The following is an 18,926-nucleotide window of genomic DNA, read 5'->3' as shown; positions in this document are numbered from 1 at the left end:
GTGAAATGCTTTGGGACCAGATGCATTTCCTATTTTGGATTTTTTTGGATTTTGGAATATTTACATATATATATTTGTCCCTTGACTACCTACCTCCTCCCCTGTGCAGTTGAGAATCTGAGTATAGCATTTAAGAAATATTAAAGACCTTTATTAATAGGTACTTGGCATTTTGACTTTTAGAAAAAGTCAAGTTGGGAATTTTTACTGCATATTGAAAATGAACTTCAAAAAATCTCAACTTGATCAGATATGAAACAATTTAAAAACTTTAAAGAGTGTAGTGAGGAAAAACCAGGCTTTAAAGTCAACCTATCTATTATTACTAAAAAGAGCTGTCTTTGAATAAAAATAATAAAAACCTCATGCTCTATAGGTAATAAAGATCTTAAGTAATTAACCTGCAAAAAGCAAGCTCTTAAGGTCTTGAGCTCCAGTCATTTTTCTTTTGGGTACCAGGGATTGAACTTGGGGACACTTGACCACTGAGCCACATCCTAAGCCTTATTTTGTATTTTATTTAGAGACAAGGTCGCACTGAGTTGCTGAGGCTGGCTTTGAACTCGCAGTCTTCTTGCCAGCCTCCTGAGCCACTGGGATTACAGGTGTGAGCCACTGCGCCTGGTTTGAGTTCCAGTCTGTATTTACTTTTTCTTTTAGCACTGAGAATTGAATCCAGGGGAGCTTTTCCTTTTTTCCTTTTTTATTTGGAGACTAGATCTTGCTGTGTTGCTTAGGCTATCCTTGAATTTGTGATCCACCTGCCTCAATGCCCCTGTCTGTGTGATTGCAGATGTGTGCCACTGTGTCTGGTTTAAGTTCCCATCTTTTTTGCATTTCATGCATTTCCTGTTCATTTCTTCTTGGGTGACTAGATGATGGCAGAGATGGTAAGGCCACATTTACTGAGCCTCCTGTTGCTTAGCCAAGGGAGTGCACACATACTCAGCTGGTATTTGAGGTGACTGCTCACCTGGGGTCTCATCTGTATGATTTGCCTTATTCTCTTCATTATTTTCCTCTCTAGGAATTTTTGGTGAGATGGGCCCTGGGGGTCTATAACCCCCAAGCCTTGTTCTCTAGTACCTGGCTATTGGCGCTCTCCATCACTCACTTTCCACACAGGAGGGTTGCAATACTGTGATTGAGGCCCACAGGTAATAAGGGCCTCACATGTAATGAGGTGGGAACCTTCACCTGTGATAAGGCAAGCATTATTGGGCCTAGCCTTCAGAGCATTTCCTTGTTCTTTTCCCATTCTTACTGTTCTGATAATTGTCTAGAGAACGCCTCTGATGTGAATAGCATCTGTAATGGTTATGGTCTTCTGCATATTTATTGCCTTAAACTAGAACTCCATCTAGGCCTGTAACATTTGCTACCTCTACGTCCTTTTCCCCTTCAGCAACATGAAGCTCCACAGTCTATTAATCTGTGCAGGTACTTCCTGGGGTTATTCTTTCTGGCAGTCTTGTATATGGTATATCTGCTATGGTGTCATTTGTCTTGATAAAAGCATATCTATAAAAGCATATCAGTAAAACCTTCCTTGTAAAGACAGTAGAATGCATCTGACATAACTTTCTCATGAATATACCACAGTGAATCTCATCGTTGTGTACATCCACAAGACTGGGATCCCAATTAGAATAAGTTATATTCCATGTTTGTATAAATATATCAAAATAGGTTCTACTATCATGTATAACTAAAATGATTAAATAAAAATTAAGAAAAAAACCAAAAACCTTCCTTGTGATGACTTTCTTGTCTCTGCCAGCAGTTATTCCTGGGCCAGTTTCCTGTACTGCTGTCCGTGGTGCTGGGCTAGCATGGGACAGGGTTGGTTGCTGCTGGGGCTTGGCCTTACTGCTCACACTTTTGGTGGTGATAACTGTGGCCAGCGCAGGTGCTCCTCCTTCTCTGGGCATGATGGCAGCTAGGCTATTGGCTGAGCATAGGGCAATCTGGGTTCTGCTTGCTACCAAATGAACTTGGTGAAATATTTTTCTTTTTTTGGTAAATTGGGGATTTAACTCAGGGGTGCTCCACCACTCAGCTCCAGCCCTTTTTAATTTTTATTTTGAGACAAGATGCCACTAAGTTGCCCAAGCTGGCCTTGAACTTGTTATTCTCTTGTCTTAGCCTTCTGAGTCACTGGGATTATAGGTGTGTGCCACTGCACCCAGCATCAGTGTAATGTTGATTGTCTAGAAACTTTTTGCTACTAATGACATGCTGTTGACTGGAAGTCTTAACATGAACAGTCAATTACACATATTTAATGTTATATGGATTATATGTAGTGAAAAATATACAAGAAGCATGAGATACCACTTTTTTTTCCTCCTTTTTGTGTTGCTGGGGATGAACCCAGAGCCTCACACTTGCTAGGTTGATGCTCTACTGCTGAGCTATATCCCTGACCCAAGAGATTTCGTTTGATGGCACTTTGAAGTTTACTGGAGGGAAGGCAGTGTTTGCATGGAGGTATTACACAACTTTAAACCAATACTCTACTCCTGAGTTCAATGCAGAAGCAATAGGAGATGGCTATAAAATTATTACAGTAGTACAGGTGTACAACAGTAAATTTTATGTAGTTTTGCTTTAATATCCCATTTTTACATTTGTTTACCTTTCTCTTGATTGTGAATGGTGCCATGTATGTTTGTGTTCGTGTGCATAAGTTCTGATGTTAACTTTTTGTAATTTTGTGTATGCTTTATGGTAGTAAATTATAAAATAGGGTGTTATATATTTTATGCATTCATGACATACATTTTTCCTAATTTTTTGACATTTCTAGCCTAGGAGCTTCATCTTTCTTTTTTTTCAAGTTGTTGCAAATCCCCAAAAAAAAAATTCCTTATGTAAGTGAACCCACACAGCTTAAATCAAGGGTCAGTGTGCTACATAATGAGATCTCTTGGGGATGGGACCCAAGTCTAAACATGAATTTCATTTATGTTTTATATATACCTCATATACATAGCCTGAAGGTACTTTTTATACAATATTTTTAGCGCACAAATGTTTTGACTGCAGCCTGTCACGTGCAGTCATGTATAGAATTTTCCATTGTATCATTTTGGTGTTAGAAAAGCTTTCAGTTTTGTAGCATTTTGGATTTCAGATTTTTGGATTAGGGATGCTCAACCTACATTTAGTTCTTAACCTAATGTACATGGTTTTTGGTTGGGACAATGCATCATGGATGGGCTTCAAGTTTCCAAGAATCTCCAGAATTTTATGTAAAGGTTACTTCCGTGGGCATTTTTATTTTGGAGGAGAGAATTCAGCCCTTCCATTCTTTTTCTTTCCCCGTAGTTTCCCCATAGCTTTTGACTTAGATTAAAAGATTAGAATTATTGTCGTTGTTTTCTGAGTATTGTGTTACTTGTGTGTATGTGTGGACACTTATATTAAGCATTGTAAACTGTAAAAGAAATCACGAGTTGGGTCTGTCCAGTATGTAACCAAAACAGGGCATGTAAATATTGAACTGCCAAATGAGTGTTCTCATAGGTGAGTTGGTCCTTTTTTTACTTAGGACTTTCTTCCCTGACTCCATAGCATTTTTCAAGTTTTACCTTAATGAAACTACCTTGGTATCTTCCTTGGCGATCTTTAAGAACAGTCTTCTTTGAAGTTTATATCTTCCTATTGTTTCTTATCTGAAATTATTTTATCTGTTTGTTACTTGTATGTTATCTGTCTCCCCCCGTTAAGAAATATAATCTTTGGTGTAGAAACCTTATTTTTATAATCTAGCCATGTATGTAGTTTGCATTCAATAAATATTTCTTATTAGTTGACATCTAGGTGGAAATTGACTAGTTAAGTAATAGTAACATAGGCACAATATTTTTTCCTTTCTAAATAATAAAACATTTTCAAAATCCAGGCCAGCTTATTTTAATAAAATAAATTTTAATGTAAATTTTGTTTTAACTTATAACTTGCACCAAATCATATGAATCTATTTAATGAAGCCTTTTTATTTTTAAAGGATCAAATGCTGTGATTGTTCACTTAAAATCTTGAGTGTTTTTTAAAATTTTTTCTTATTTGTTCTAATTAGTTATATACTACAACAGAATGCATTTTGATACATCATTCATAAGTGAAGTATAACTTCTCATTCTGGTTGTACATGATGTAGAGTTATACCAGTCATTTAATCATATATACATATAGGGTCTGAGAGTGGTTTTGTGCTCTGGTAATTCCACATGTTTCAGGTTAAAAAAAGAAGTGATATGTTGTGGAGAAAGGATGGAGTAGATTTTATGTCCATTACTTTGGGGTTTATCATTTTGTGTTGCAGAAGTAAAGATATTAAGTACAATGAATCCCTTTTATCTGTTGGTGTTTGGGGATCAATTATAGGCTAATCAGATGACCAGACTTCATATAGTGCAAGAGAGATTAGCATATCTGAAATTTATAATGGACTTTTAGAGCAGGATTTTATGATCAGTTTTCTCTCATTTGTAAAACTTACATTTTTAATAATGTTGGTTCATCTTAGTAATAAGATTTTGTAGTGCTTGAAAAAGATCAGTAAAGTTTCTACATAACTTCAAAAAGGCTCTGGGTAGTTCTTTTGTTTACAAAGATGGCATCCTATTACTATTAAGTTTTGTTCCACCTTTTGTATTTGAAGATTGTTTGAAATCAAATATGGAATTTTATTCTCATGTTATAGTAGAATTGAGCATTTAATGAACATAATTTTTTTGGGGGGGTTCTGGGGATTGAACCCAGGAGCCCAACCCCTGAGTTACACCCCCAACACATTTTGTTTATTATTTTGAAACAGGGTCTTGCTAAGTTGCTGAGTCTGGCCTTGAATTTGAGATTCTCCTGCTTCAGCTTCCCGAGTCACTGACTGTAATGAGCATCTTAATTGAATGGTGTAATTTGCATGTATTACTCAAGCAAGGCAGATGGTCTCTTTCACATAAGAATGTAGACCCTGGGGTCATACTTTACCAGGGTTTAATTTCTGGGTCTGCTGCTCACACCTATTTGACTATTATGCCTTGATTTTCTTATCTGTAGTATTGAGAGAGTAATAGGACCTACCTCATAGAATCAGATTAAATGACATGAAACAGGTAAAATATAGTTCTGTCTGGGTACATTATAGGAACTAGAGAATATGAACTACCGTAATTATTGGAAAAACTGTGCAATGGCAAATCCTTATTAGTGTTTTCCAGTTTGTTTTTATTCCTTTAATATATTACATAGATTTATTCCCATTTAAGGAAAAAAATAAGAGCATATAGAGCTGTGAGAATTAGACTTTAATTTATTTTTTTAGTTTGAATATCCATATATATTTTCACATATATATTCCTATATAGGTTTATATATATTCATATACATGTATATATGAATATACCTTAATGGCAACCAAATTGCTGCTTATACATTTTCATATATTTTCAGTTACAGAATCATAAACTATAAATAAAACAAATTGTAAATATCCATTTCAAAAGAAAAATAACTATATACAAATTTATATTCATTTAAATATTTTCATGTATATTTTTACATATATATTCATTTTTGTATTCCTATATATGGATAAAAATGTTCAATTCCTAAACTAACCCTATTTTTCTACATTAGTGCTATACCTACCAATACACCTCAGAGAAACTGCTATACATATAAACCATAACATTTTACATGACTGTACCTATGTATTTGGGGATATAAATTCATAAATTCACATAAAACATATAGATATTTTATATATCTACTCATTTCCATAGGCATAACCCAGATTTCACATGTAATATAACAATATTGCTTACCTTAAAAATATCCATAGGTAAAATAATATTTATGAATTTTTATATATAATATTATCTCTGTATTCATATTTATATTCATATATATTGATATATATGTTCCAGAGGTAATCTGTCCCCTAAACCAAAACTGTAACTCAGAACTAAACCTAACCCTATCCATAATCGTGAGTCTTTTAAACAAAAATTTATAAATATGACTGAAGATCCATATATATTGTTTCACATATATATTCTGTATATGTTTATATATTCACATATATATACATATATGTGTGTATATGTGTTCTAATGGCAACCCGAGTCCTATCCATATATTTTCATATATATTCAGGTACATAATCATATCCATCTTACCAACTCTGTAAACATCCATCTCAAAAGAAAAGTAACTATATACAAATTCATATCTACTTAAATATTCATATATATTTTTACATATATATTCACATTTGTATTTATACATATGAATAAAAATGTTCAAACCCAGTTATTGTGTTGTGGTCTATTTGATTCTTGAAGTTGAGGAGGGTTTGATGTATGTAGATGCTCCATTATTTGGGGCATAAATATTTATGATGGTTATGTCTTGATATATAATTCCCTTAAGCAGTATGAAATGTCCTTCTTTGTCTCTTCTGATTAACTTATCTGAAGTCTACTTTATCTGGAATGAGGATAGAAACCCTTGCGTATTTATGCGATCCATGTGAATGATGTTATTTCCCATCCTTTTACCTTCAGTCTGTGGATGTTTTTGCGATGAAGACGCTCTTTGCAAGTGCGTCTCTTGGAGACAGCATATTGTTGGGTCTTGTTTTTTAATCCAGTCTGCCAATCTGTCTTTTGGTTGATGAGTTTAGACTATTATTGTTCAAGGTTATTATTGAGATATGATTTGTGTTCCTTGTCATTTTGGTTTATTTCTAGTTTTTAACTTGAATTAGTTTCTCTTTGATTGACTATTCCTTAGTGTATTTACTTTCTTCATTGGTTTTAACTTTTTTTGTTTTCCATTTCATCTTCATGGAGTATTTTGTTGAGAATATTCTGAGTTGCAGGCTTTCTGGTTGTGAATTCTTTTAATTTTTGCTTATGGAAGTTTTTATTTCAGTTTCAAATCTGAAGCTTAATTTTCCTCGCTGTAGGATTCTTGGTTGGCATCCATTTTCTTTCAGAGCTTGGTATTTGTTATTCCAGGACCTCCTAGCTTTAAGGATCTGGGTTGAGAAATCATCTGGGATCTGGATTGGTTTTCCCCTATATGTAATCTGCTATTTTTCTCTCTTAGCCTTTAAAATTCTATCCTTATTCTGTATGCTAGGCCTTTTCATTATAATGTGCCTTGATGTGGGTCTGTTGTAATTTTGCACAGTTGGGGTCCTATAGGCCTCTTGTATTTGATTTTTCCATTTCATTTTTTAGATTTGGGGAATTTTCTGATATGATTTCATTGAAAAGATCGTGCATTCCTTTGGTTTGAATCTCTGCACTTTCATCTATCCCAATAAATATTAAATTTGGTCTTTTCATGTTATCCCATATTTCTTGGAAGTTCAGTTCATGGTTTCTTAACATCATCTCTCTGGTCACCTCTCTTTTCAAGGTTATATATTTTGTCTTCATTGCCTGAGGTTCTGTCTTCCCAGTGGTCTAAGTCTGTTGGTGATGCTTTCTATTGAATTTTTGATTTGGTTTATTGTTTCCTTCATTTCAAGGATTTCTGTTTGTTTTTCAGCATCTCTCTATTGAAGTGATCTTTTCCTACCTGTATTAGTTCTCACCTCATCCTTTACTTCACAGATCAGTTTAACTGTGTACATTCTAAACTCCTTCTCTGACAATTTTTCCTCTGTGGTGTTGATGGATTCTGTTATTGGACTATCTTGGTTTGCTTGGGATGGTTTGATCCCTTGCTTTTTCATGTTGTTTGTGTGTCTGCCCATCTAAAAGAATGGATCTGAGTCAGTAGAGTTTCTACACTGTGGACTTAAAGAGTGTCCTTGAAGGTTTCCAGTACCTCACTGTTTAGGGGAAGACAAATAATACCATGACCAATGCAAACAATACATAGTATTACCCAAATAGTTCCTACTATGACATCTACAATGTTAATTATCACAATAAACAAATGATATGATCATTTATTTCCTGTAATAAAAATGGCAAGTTTGCAAAAGGGTTTACCTTTTCAAATGGTGGACATGGAGAGAACAGAACTGATATAGGATGTGATGATAATGAGGGAGGAGAGAAGACAGAAGTAAAAGATTAAAGGGAGAGTGAAAGAACAGTAGAAATTGACTGTTAGCAGAAGAAAAGAGAATCAAGGGAAAAAGGAGAAAAATATATATAAAGCAAAAATTTTTAAAATTAAAAATAAAAGAATACAAAACAAAACTAAAGCATACAAATCAAATATCCTGGTTCAGAAAAAACTAATCTATGTAAAATAACTGACTTCAAAAATGCTTGAGATAAGAAGAAAAAACTAGGAAACTATATAAATGTCCATGTACCATGAAGGTCATAATTAAACAGTGAAAAAGAGTTAAAAAAAAGAAAAAGAAAAACTTTTTTTCTTTTTTTAAAATACATTTTTTTAAGATTTTGATAGACTTTTATTTTATTCATTTATTTATATGTGGTGTTGAGGAGCGAACCCAGTGCCTCATACATGCTAGGCAAGCACTGTACCCCTGAACCACAACCCTGCCGCAAGAAAAAAAAATCTTGATGAAAAGTTGAAGAATTCTTTCCTTTGGAGTTCAAAATATTCTCAGCTTCTCTTCTGAGCAGTTTTAGGTGGGGTCTTCTGGAGTGTGATGCTCCGCCCTTTGGATGGCTGCAGTGAGAGGAAATCCGTAGCTGGAGTTCCTGAAGGCAGGGTTTAGATTTAGGCGGGCTCCAGGTTCTTCGCTGAAAGCTAATTGGTCTGGAGATTTTAAATCAGCCACCTCCTCTCCATCGCCCAGTACTTGCTGGTCTTTGCTGGAAGATTTTACCCCAGGGATCTCCCCTGGGTTCCACTGATGTGTTGGGGGAGCCCCTTAAGTCACCTGCAGACCCCATGTTTCCTGGTCTCAGGTTCAGTCTCCAGTTTGTCTCCCCGCAGTCCTTCCGAGTTCCTGTCCTTATGGGTCTCCCAGCTGGCCCTGCAAGCAGTGAGATTGGGGTAGATTGGGTGGGGTAGAGCTGGGTGTGTTTCTGTGACCAGTTGTCTGCTGTGTAAACCTCTCTCCATGTTTGATTTTCTCCTGGTCACTTAAGCACAGTCTATATCAGACAGCGTGTGTTTACTGGGCCTGTATTTCAGGCCAAACTCGGGTTTGCCAGGAATCCGCCTTCTCCATTGCTGGCCCCTGAGCTGAAGCTGCAAAATGGTTCCCTCCTTTGTCCTCCACACGCTGCTCGGAGAGAGGGCGGTTTCTTTCCCCACACAAGGATGTCATGCAGCGAGTCCTTTAGTCTTTTTGTTGGGCAGTGTCCTCGGTCTCTGAATGCTTGGTACCAGACATGCCTTGGGCTTCCCCAAAGTGTGGGTTCATTTCATTCTCTTATCCCTCTACAATGCTCATGGAGGGACCCCTCTGGCTGGTGCTTCCGCATGGCTGTGCTGCTGGGGATTTTTTCCTTATTGTATCTAACCTCCTGTGCCCCTGGTCTGCTTTGAATGTCCAGTTTTAAGTTCCAGTAAAGCCCCTCCCGTTTTTTTTGTTCACCCACCTTGTGGAGAAGCTGCCTGTCTGCTTTCTTGGTTTCATGCCACGAAGTAGTAAGGAATGTGACCTCTTCTATTCCTCCATCCAAGAATTAGACTTTTAAAGCAAAAAGGAGAACTAGTTCTTATGGAATCATATTACTATTACTGTTCTGTTAATATCAGTTTCAGACTGACTTCCTGTTTCTGAAATGAGAACCTACAGTGGCTATTACAGTTATTTTTAAGGGAAATTCCATTTGTAGAGAGTGATGAGGTAAAATTATTGTTAGATAAACTAATTTTGATAGTTGGCTACCAGGGAAGGATCTCCAGACTTTCCTGTAATTCTTACTTCTAACTATTTCCCTTACATTTGTGCTAGTATACAACTATATAATATACATTAAAAATTCACAAATTTTAAAAAGATGATAAAAAAGAGTAAAATAGATGTTCTAATACTTAAGTTTTGCACCTGCCTTTTCCCTTGCTCATCCTCCACTGGCCAGAGCACAGCTTTGAGATTTTGCTTTAAAGAGAGAACCTTCTGCTGGGTGTGGTGGTGCAAGCTTGTAGTCTCGGTCATTTGGGAGGCTGAGGCAGGAGGACAGCAAGTTTGAGGAAGCCTGGACAACATGGTGAGACGTGTCTTAAAATAAAAATTTCTGAAAACACCTGAGGATATATCTCAGTGGTAGAGCATTTGTCTAGCGTGTGTGAGGCCCTGAGTTCAATCCCCAACCCTGACAAAAAATGTGAGAAAACCTTTTCAAGTTTTAAGCTAAACATGTTAGTTTTGTTGCATTTTGTTTTAAACCACAGTCAGGAATAGTCGAATGGGAACATTTGTCTTTGCCTTCTTGAAGTTTTTGTCTGGGCTTTTGAGTTTATTATACCCAAAGAAACAAAATCTGAATTGAGAATTTTACCAGTGTAAGAAGTATCAACCATGGTTCTTAGTTGAGGGTTCCTATCTTGTGGTTGATGGGTGAATTTTAGAGGGCCCTTGATCCTCTTGAAATTTCAGCTAGTATTTGGGATCTCTGTGCAGACAGCTTCTCAAGGAGTTCACCAAAGGCAAAGAACTACTGCTCTGGGTGGGAGGGCATCAGTTTTCTCACTCAGAGCACAGAGAATTTGTCATTATAACTCAGGTCTGTATAGGGAGATCTCATGACTAGGAGTTTCTTATTCTGTATGTTGGTTCCAGTTTTTAATTTGTTTGGGTACCCAACAGAATTTAAAAAGATGTTCAAAGATAGAAATTACTGTGTGACTATAGTGTAATTATTTGCAGATTTTTTGATCATTTGAAAAAATTAAGTTGGGTAGATAGGAGTACCAGTGGTAAAATTGAGTGTACCTATAAAAGAGCATTTTTATCCAGAACAGCTGTGGACCTAGAAGTTGAGAGGGGACATTCAGGTTGTTTTTGCTGGTAAAGAAATAGCTTGGCAATCTGTGAATGAGAGAAGTAATATCTGTTGACTGCTGTATTGCAGGCATTGTACCACATGGTGTCTCATTTAAGCCTTCCAACACCAGTGGCAAGGCTGTTGCTGTTAACTGGGAACCAAGTAACTTGCCTACTCCTGCAGAGAGGGTGGGGGTTGGGACTCCAGGCTACTGGCTCCAAAGCCAGTGCATCTTCTGTTTTGGCCAGTAGAAATAAAGGAACCCAGATAATAATTGAAGCTAACCTAGCTCTCACTCATGCTGTGCTGGGATGATGTACTAAGTGAATTATCTTACTGCCAGCTCTTTATAAGAACCCTGAAAATTGTGAGGAGACTGAAGTAAGAAAGAAATCAGAAGAGTCATGGGAGCAGCTAACCAGCAGCAACACGCTGTCGGTGATGGGGAAGAGTCATGGTACAGCAGGGGACCAGGACTCTGGGCTCCTTGAGCAGGAAGTGGGGTGGGTAGAGAGGGAGAAGATGCTTCTCTGACTCCTATTTGATTCAAGACTGGCCCCATAAAGGCATGACAGCAACAGGGTAGTGCACAAGGGTTTGGTACACCGTGGCAGTGTCCTTTATCGTTCATTCTTCTTCTCTCTTTGGGGAACCCACTTTTTGTGGATAAAGGACTGGGTTCAAGGCTGGGCACTAATTCTGACTTTGTGAATTGAGAAAACTTATTTAACCTCTTTGGGCTTTAATTTCCATTTTTGTAAAATTGGAATCATATTTCCCCGGGGTGGTTGTGGGGTGTAAGGGAGGTAGGGTGGGCAAACTGCATGATGCATGGTTAGTTGCTTAGAAATATTTCTTCCCTTTCTTTCTGTTTGCCATTCATCTTTTTTGGAGTCAGCCCTGTGGACGCAGATCTTGTTCAGAATATGCAGTGTTGTGAGAAAAGAGGTATGGCAAAAGTACATTTGTTATGTAGTTACCAAGAAAAACTTATCTCAGCAATGTCAGATTTTAATTTAATTCAGGGTTGCTTTTGCCTAGGACACTGTTCTAAGTAAAATGATAAAACATTAAGAAGAACATGGAAAAAGATTGGGATTTGGCATCATTTCAGGTAAAGTATCATCTTCTAATAAGGAAATATAGGCTTTGGAATTGACCTTTGACCAAGGGCAACGGCGATAGGGGCTTCTCTTCTACCATACCTTATGAGGAAATTCAGTGAGAATTCACAGTGAGTTCAGCAGGCTTCTAAGGAGCTGTCTTGTCTTAACAGTGTAGCAATCGCAGCTGTTGCTGCCTTGCACATTATAGGCATACAACACTTCTTTTTGAATGAATATTTTGAAACTAAGACATTTGTAGGAAAAGGGAAGTTTTTGAGGGTCAGAAGGCTACTTTCAGCCTTTGTCTCATTAAGTTAGTTTTTCAGAAAGATAGACATGAATCAGTAAGATTGGTGTTTATCTCTAATTTTGAGCAACAGTCAAAATAACTTGGAAACAGATTGACACGGGACTTTTTGAGTAAAAAGGAAGTTTTAATAGTCCTCCTTCTGTACTGTCTTTAATTTAGCTATCTTAACCTCTTCAGCTCTATCTATAGCTGATGGAACTAACTGGTATGTAGTTTGTTTATTTTTTTCCTTCCTTTCCTTTCCTCTTTCTTTCTTTTCTTTTTTTTTTTTTTGTGCTGGGGATTGAACCCAAGCTCTTGAGCATGCTAAGCAAATGTTTTAGCATTGAACTACATCTTCAGCCCCTAAAGCCAATACATTTTAAAAATTATATTTATTGTTTTTTTTTAAATTTATTTATGTATTTTTTGAGACAGGGTCTCCCTGTGTTACCCAGCAGATCTCAAACTCCTGATTTTAAGTGATCCTCTTATCTCATCCTGCTGAGTAGCTGGTACTATAGGAACAAGGTGCTTTGCTCAGCTTATATTTATTTTCTGACTGGTACATAAAAACATAAAAATGGTATCTATTAATGTGATATTGTGATAAAAGTCAATACATTTTTCTTTTCTTTCTTTCTTTCTTTTTTTTTTTTTTTAAATCTTGAGTTCTGGAGATTGAACTCTGAGACACTTAACTACTGAGCCACATCCCCAGTCCTATTTTGTATTTTATTTAGAGACAGGGTCTCACTGAGTTACTTAACGCCTTGCTGTTCTTACACTGGCTTTGAACTGGTGATTCTTCTGCCTCAGCCCCCCAAGCCACTGGGGTTGCAGGTGTGCACCACTGTGCCCAGCCAAGTGAATACATTTAAAAAATTTTTAAAAAATTTGTTCTTTTTATACATGACAGTAGAATGTATTTTGACATATCATACATAGATGGAATATAACTTCCCATTCTTGTGATTGTAAATGATGTGGAGTTATGTTGGTTATTCATATATGAACATAGGAAAGTTATGTCTCATTCCTTTTACTGTCTTTCCCATTCCCATCTCTCCTCCCTTCCCTCATTGCCCCCTGTCCAATCTGGTGAACTTCCGTTCCCCTTCCCCCTGCCTATTGTGATCAGCATCTGAGTATCAGAGAAAACATTCAGCCTTTGGTTTTTGGGTACTGGCTTATTTCACTTAGCTGCCTCAGTTCCATCTATTTACTGGCAAATGCCATTATTTTGTTATGGCTGAGTAATATTCCATTGTCTATATATACCACATTTTCTTTATCCATTCATTTACTGAAGGGCATGTAGGTTGGTTCCAAAGCTTAGCTATTGTGAATTGAACTGCTATGAACATTGATGTGGCTGCGTCACTATGGTATGCTGAAAAGTCAATACATTTTTTTGAGGAATGTTACGTTTTGATTCCTTCCACTGCCCGTGTAGTTTCCCTAAAGGTTGAGTCAAGGCACATCTTTAAGGTAGCCCTTTTGTAAAGAGTCTGTGCTTAATCCACAGTTAATCCTTGTCAGTGCACAGTTCTTTTATGTAGCTTCTTTTATTTCCCTTTGAGTTTTGCACATACTTAGGATGAATTCAAATTCTCCACTGAAGATCTTTGGGAACTGTTTTTTTAAGCAGTTTACTTTAAGATCATTTTTAGAGTAGATGAATCTGCTTGGTTCTCAATGACTGACACCATTCCTAAACAAGAATGCATTCAAGTCACATTGATTTCTAAACTGTCACACTCAAGTAGTATACATCTATGGAATTTGCCATTATCTTTAATCGGACATCATGTTCTCAGGATTAAAACTGTAAAAAAATCTTGATGTTCCCTTGAAAATTGGAATATTAAATCAATATAACTGAGATTTCCCTTACATCCTGTGCTTTTTTTTTTTTTTTTTGGCCTTGGGACTGAACTCAGGGGAGCTTTACCACTGAACTACATCACCAGCCTTTTTTATTTTTTATTTTGAGACAGGGTCTTGCAAAGTAGTCCAGGCTGGCCTTAGAATAGAATCTTCCTGCCTCAGCATCCCGAGTAGCTGGGATGAACAGAACTGTACCACTGTGCCTGGCTCTATGTTTTTAGATTATTATCAACAATTCAGTCCTGGAATAATTCTTATGGTTATCAGTGCCCTCATCACTTTGAACTGTCCTGGGTATCATAATATTCCCCCTTATATGAATTAAGATTTGTATTGAACAATGACTTCTGGGTTACAAAGGGATTTAGTTTTTGCACCTGTCTGTAAGTCTGTGCATAAGTTAAAAACCACACCCAAGTACTACTAATGCCTTTAATGGTAACCTGGCATTTAACAATAATTTTCATTTTACTTTAAGAAAGTTTAAAGATATTTTAATCAAAACCACTTAAAATGAAGTTCTAAAACTCAATAGCTTTTGTCTGGAGTGTGGCTGAGTCTTGAGAGATCTGTCTGGGACTTTTCAACTGTGAGGAACCCTCATGTAGACTTGGGCTGTTGAGAAAACTTTGCACTTCTCATAGTTCTGATTTAAAAAAATGTGGGACAGAGCTGTATTTCATTGTATTTACATTTATATCATAACATTGTAAAATATATTTCAAATACTTGGGGAGTTTTGACTTTTCTGGTTTAGTGAGATGTTCTACTTTTGAGATACTCAAGCTTGGGAATGGTAGACTCCACTTATACTTTTGAATTATGGGGAAGCTTGATTGAAACAGATTGTGTGTAAATGTTTTTCAAAGCATGTATGAAGTAAACACCTAATAAAGGAATCTACATATGACCTGGCTAATTTAGTAGTCTCCTCCCAGGAATGTAAATTCTTATTTACGTACTTATGAGCTCCATATTATGATTCACTCATTCATAAATTTCTTTCAAGCAGTTGGTATATCACTGTTCTGGGAACATAGTGATGAGCAAAGTTGGATTGGTGTCTGTTATTCTAGGGAGAGAAGACATGAGTTAACTAAATGGACAATTCCAAGAATGCTAAGTTCTTTTGGGGAACTATGGTAGCCTCAGGGGAGATTTCTTGGAGGAAGTGATATTTAGCTGAGATTTGAAAGATGGAGCTTATAGGTTGATGCGGTTCTTCTCAAAAGGTCATGGGATCTGGAGGTCAGAGGGTGGGTAGGTTTTTAAAGTTGTCAGGGGCCACATTATCCAGGCTGAGGTAGAGAGTTTGTCCTTCCTCCTAAGGGCATTTGTACATCCATAAATAATACAACCACAAAATATATCTATCACCTGTAGAACCCCCTGTCAGTTATGAGAAGTAACATTTCCCCTCATGTTTATATATTCTTGTGTTCTGCTTTTTTTTGATGTGCAATGTGATGATTAATAGTATTATGTTGGAAGCTTACTTTGAGATAGTTTATTATTGGAGGTGGAATTTTAAAAAGTTCTTTTGTCATGATAGCATTACGCTTGTCATATTTTATGGTCTTGTGGTTTTTTGGAAAACAAATCACTTAATCATTGTTTTCTTCAGGAAAAAAAGAATAATTTTAATTTGAAAATGGAAAAAATATCAGATCTTTTAAAAATATAAGTGAAATTCATCTGTAGGTTTATCTCTACTCTGTAGTTGGTACTGTGTTAGTAAGGTGCATAATGTTAAGTTTTCGAATATTTTTAATTCTCTGTTTTGTGATTTACTGTTTGAGTAGTGGGGACAGTAGATTTACTTACGTTTAGAAGATTAGAGCTAAAATTGTCAGTACCAGTTGAAGTTCAATAAATGAGTATATAAGCAGTACTAAAATCATACACAGGCAAAGCAATAAACTTTATGATGTTATAATTATTGTGAAGGTTAGAAAAACAAATAATTGAAAGTATTTCAAATTTGACAAATAGAATGAATTTAATAATTGAATACACCTCTTTGTCACTTGCCAATTTAAAATTTTTGTGAACTGTTGTGATGTAAATTATTGAAAGTTCTCTCTACTCCATTTTGTAAGGGCTGAAAATTGGAGTGTTTTTTAATACCAGTGCATGAAGTGGAACTGGACTTGTGATGGTCTACATATGGAAAAAAAGCATCAGTTATGATTATTTCAGTCTCTGACCTGTGGGGGTCTAACAACATAAATAAAAAGACTGTTGAATCTGGAGTTTTTTGATAGTCAGTTCTTAAATGATCACTCTTGTACCTAAATGGTCAATGTATTTCAAAATGATTTTAGTCTTGGTTAGTCAGACAATGTGTATTCTGGTGAGTGTAGATCTATACTTAATATTAAAATAATCTTGGTGAAATTATATTTCTTTGCAGTTTTACTTAGTGGTATATTCTTTTTTCATTTGTGTTAATGTAGTATATTCCACTTATATTTCTTGACTAGAAGAATATCTGTGTGTGTGTGTGTGTGTGTGCATTTATTTATTTTTCTGAGCAAGGCTGTTTACAATTGTGTTTTTTCTCTCTCTCTGTCTCTGTTTCTCTCTTTCTTTTTTGGGTTCTGGGGATTGAACTCAGGGCCACTTGACCACTGAGCCACATCCCCAGCTGTGTTTTGTATTTTATTTAGTGACAGGGTCTCACTGAGTTGCTTAGCGCCTCACTTTTGCTGAGGCTGGCTTTGAACTTGTGATCCTCCTGCCTCAGCCTCCCAAGCTGCTGGTATTACAGGTGTATGCCACCGCACCCAGCTACAGTTGTGTATTCTCTATTAAGAGAATAATGTCTCCCCATCAGGGTATCGTAGTTAACAATTTTATACTCATTTCTACCCATAAATGTGAGGATAATTGACCAGGTAATTGCCACTTTCCTTATGGGCTAGTCTTGAAGTTCTGCTTGATTGATTTGGAGATGTGGAATGATTAAGAACCTGGTGGCTATGAGGAGTGAATGAGTTAATGTAGCTAATGGTTAGAACATGTCCCAGCTCATGGTAAGTGACAAACACACACACAAATATCTTTATATAAATATTTATTTATATATAAATAAATGTCTTTTTCATTATTGCTGTTATTATCTATTTATAAATACTGTTATCTGAGTCTTAAGTGTGGTTCTTAAATATATCATGTAAGATGATTTCTTTTTGTATATTGTGTTTAGGAAGGTGGGTGTTTGTTTTTTAAAAAAATTTAGTTCATCCATTGATTATAGTAAGTAAAATAATATATCACTAGTACATTTCCTTGATAAACTTTAAAAAGTGTTTAAAAAGAATTTTTGAGTGAAGTAACATTTGAAAAATATCAAAATTAGTACATCGCTAAACACAAGGACTAATCTAGCCAAGTGCGAGTGGCATTGCGTCACGACAGATGTTAAAGCATTGTGTCCACCTAGTCTTCCCAGCTGATGTGTGTGGTGAGTTGGAAGAGTTAGAGATTGGGGAATTGAATGTATATGATGACAATGAATATCTTCACTGTGAAGCAGTAGTTGGGAAATAGCTATTAATCTTGCACTTTTATCAAGTGGGAGCTTTGAGAGAAATCTTAAAAAAATTGAAAGAAGATACTAGGAATTTTACAAAAAAGTATCTTTGAAGCAGGTGGCTTAGAATATGAGTTTCATGTGTTAAATTTTTTTTATCTGTGAATTTTTACTTAGAGCTATTTTTATGCATTGAAATTATGGACTGTGCACATGTAATTTTGATTAGTGGTGAAACCTGTATTTAGTCTTTATACACACTTAAATATTTTTTTTTTCTCCCTCATGGGATGCTATGGTTTTTACAGTGTCCCAAACACTAATTTTTCATACTTATCTCAAAATAATGACTATTGTCATTGACATGTCTTCAGCTTCTGTCAAGGCTAGAGAATGTATTCACCTTGTGGATTTTTTTCTTTCATAATAAATTCAAATAAAATAAGTGGGCTAATGAACATGTTCATAAAATCAACATGTACATGTTTTTGAAGTGTGCATATAATAAAGGAAATCAAGCCTTTAAGAAAGCACTGACAGTTCAGTGTTTGGTAAGTGTGATTGAACTGAGATGTCAGCCAGAATTCTTTCTTCCATGTTTCCTTCTTGAGCTGGTAGATGCTGAAGTTTATGTTCTACTAAAGAATTTGAGGGCACAGTTGTACAGGACTATGATCGTAGCAGTTCAGGAGGGCTGAGGCAGGAGGATCGTGAGTTTAAATCAAAGTCAACCTCAGCAATTTAACAAATTTCTAAGCATCTTAGCAATACCCTGTCTCATGGACTGGGAATGTGGCTTAGTGATTAAGTGCCTTGGTTCAATTCCCATTAAAAAAAAATATATATATATATATATATATTATATATTTATATAAACACCGAGACTGGAAAGTGAAAGCATTAGTCACTTTAGGTGGGTACTGTTTGAATCTAGCTTTATTGAAGTTTGGGACAGCTTCTGTAGTTTTTTTCCCCTCCATTCCTTAACATTTTTTTTCAAAACTATAAAATTGATTTTATACTCTGAGAAATGACAATAAGTAAAGAATAATTTCCCAATAATTTTTCTCTATAAAATAGAAAGCTAAATAATCAATAGCAGAAAATTGTGAAAACAAAACAACTGAAAGTAAATGTAGAGAGTAAGAATACAGGTA

General features: G+C 35.9%; 1 protein-coding gene and 1 non-coding gene across 4 annotated transcripts in view; one reads left to right on the top strand and one right to left on the bottom strand.

Moving 5' to 3' along the window:
- The window catches only part of Ppp2r5e (protein phosphatase 2 regulatory subunit B'epsilon), a 160,949-nt gene that overhangs the window by 9,089 nt on the left and 132,934 nt on the right, over positions 1-18,926 (top strand). The gene's annotated exons all lie outside the window — the stretch shown is intronic.
- On the bottom strand, positions 14,536-14,656 carry LOC124978525 (small nucleolar RNA SNORA40). The gene has a single exon (XR_007107505.1). It is a non-coding gene; the product is annotated as a small nucleolar RNA SNORA40 (small nucleolar RNA).

This window comes from Sciurus carolinensis, chromosome 2, assembly GCF_902686445.1.
Source record: "Sciurus carolinensis chromosome 2, mSciCar1.2, whole genome shotgun sequence".
Classification (NCBI taxonomy): Eukaryota; Metazoa; Chordata; class Mammalia; order Rodentia; family Sciuridae; genus Sciurus; species Sciurus carolinensis.
The sequence above is the reverse complement of the archived record's forward strand: the minus strand, read 5'-3'. Positions and strand labels throughout refer to the sequence as shown.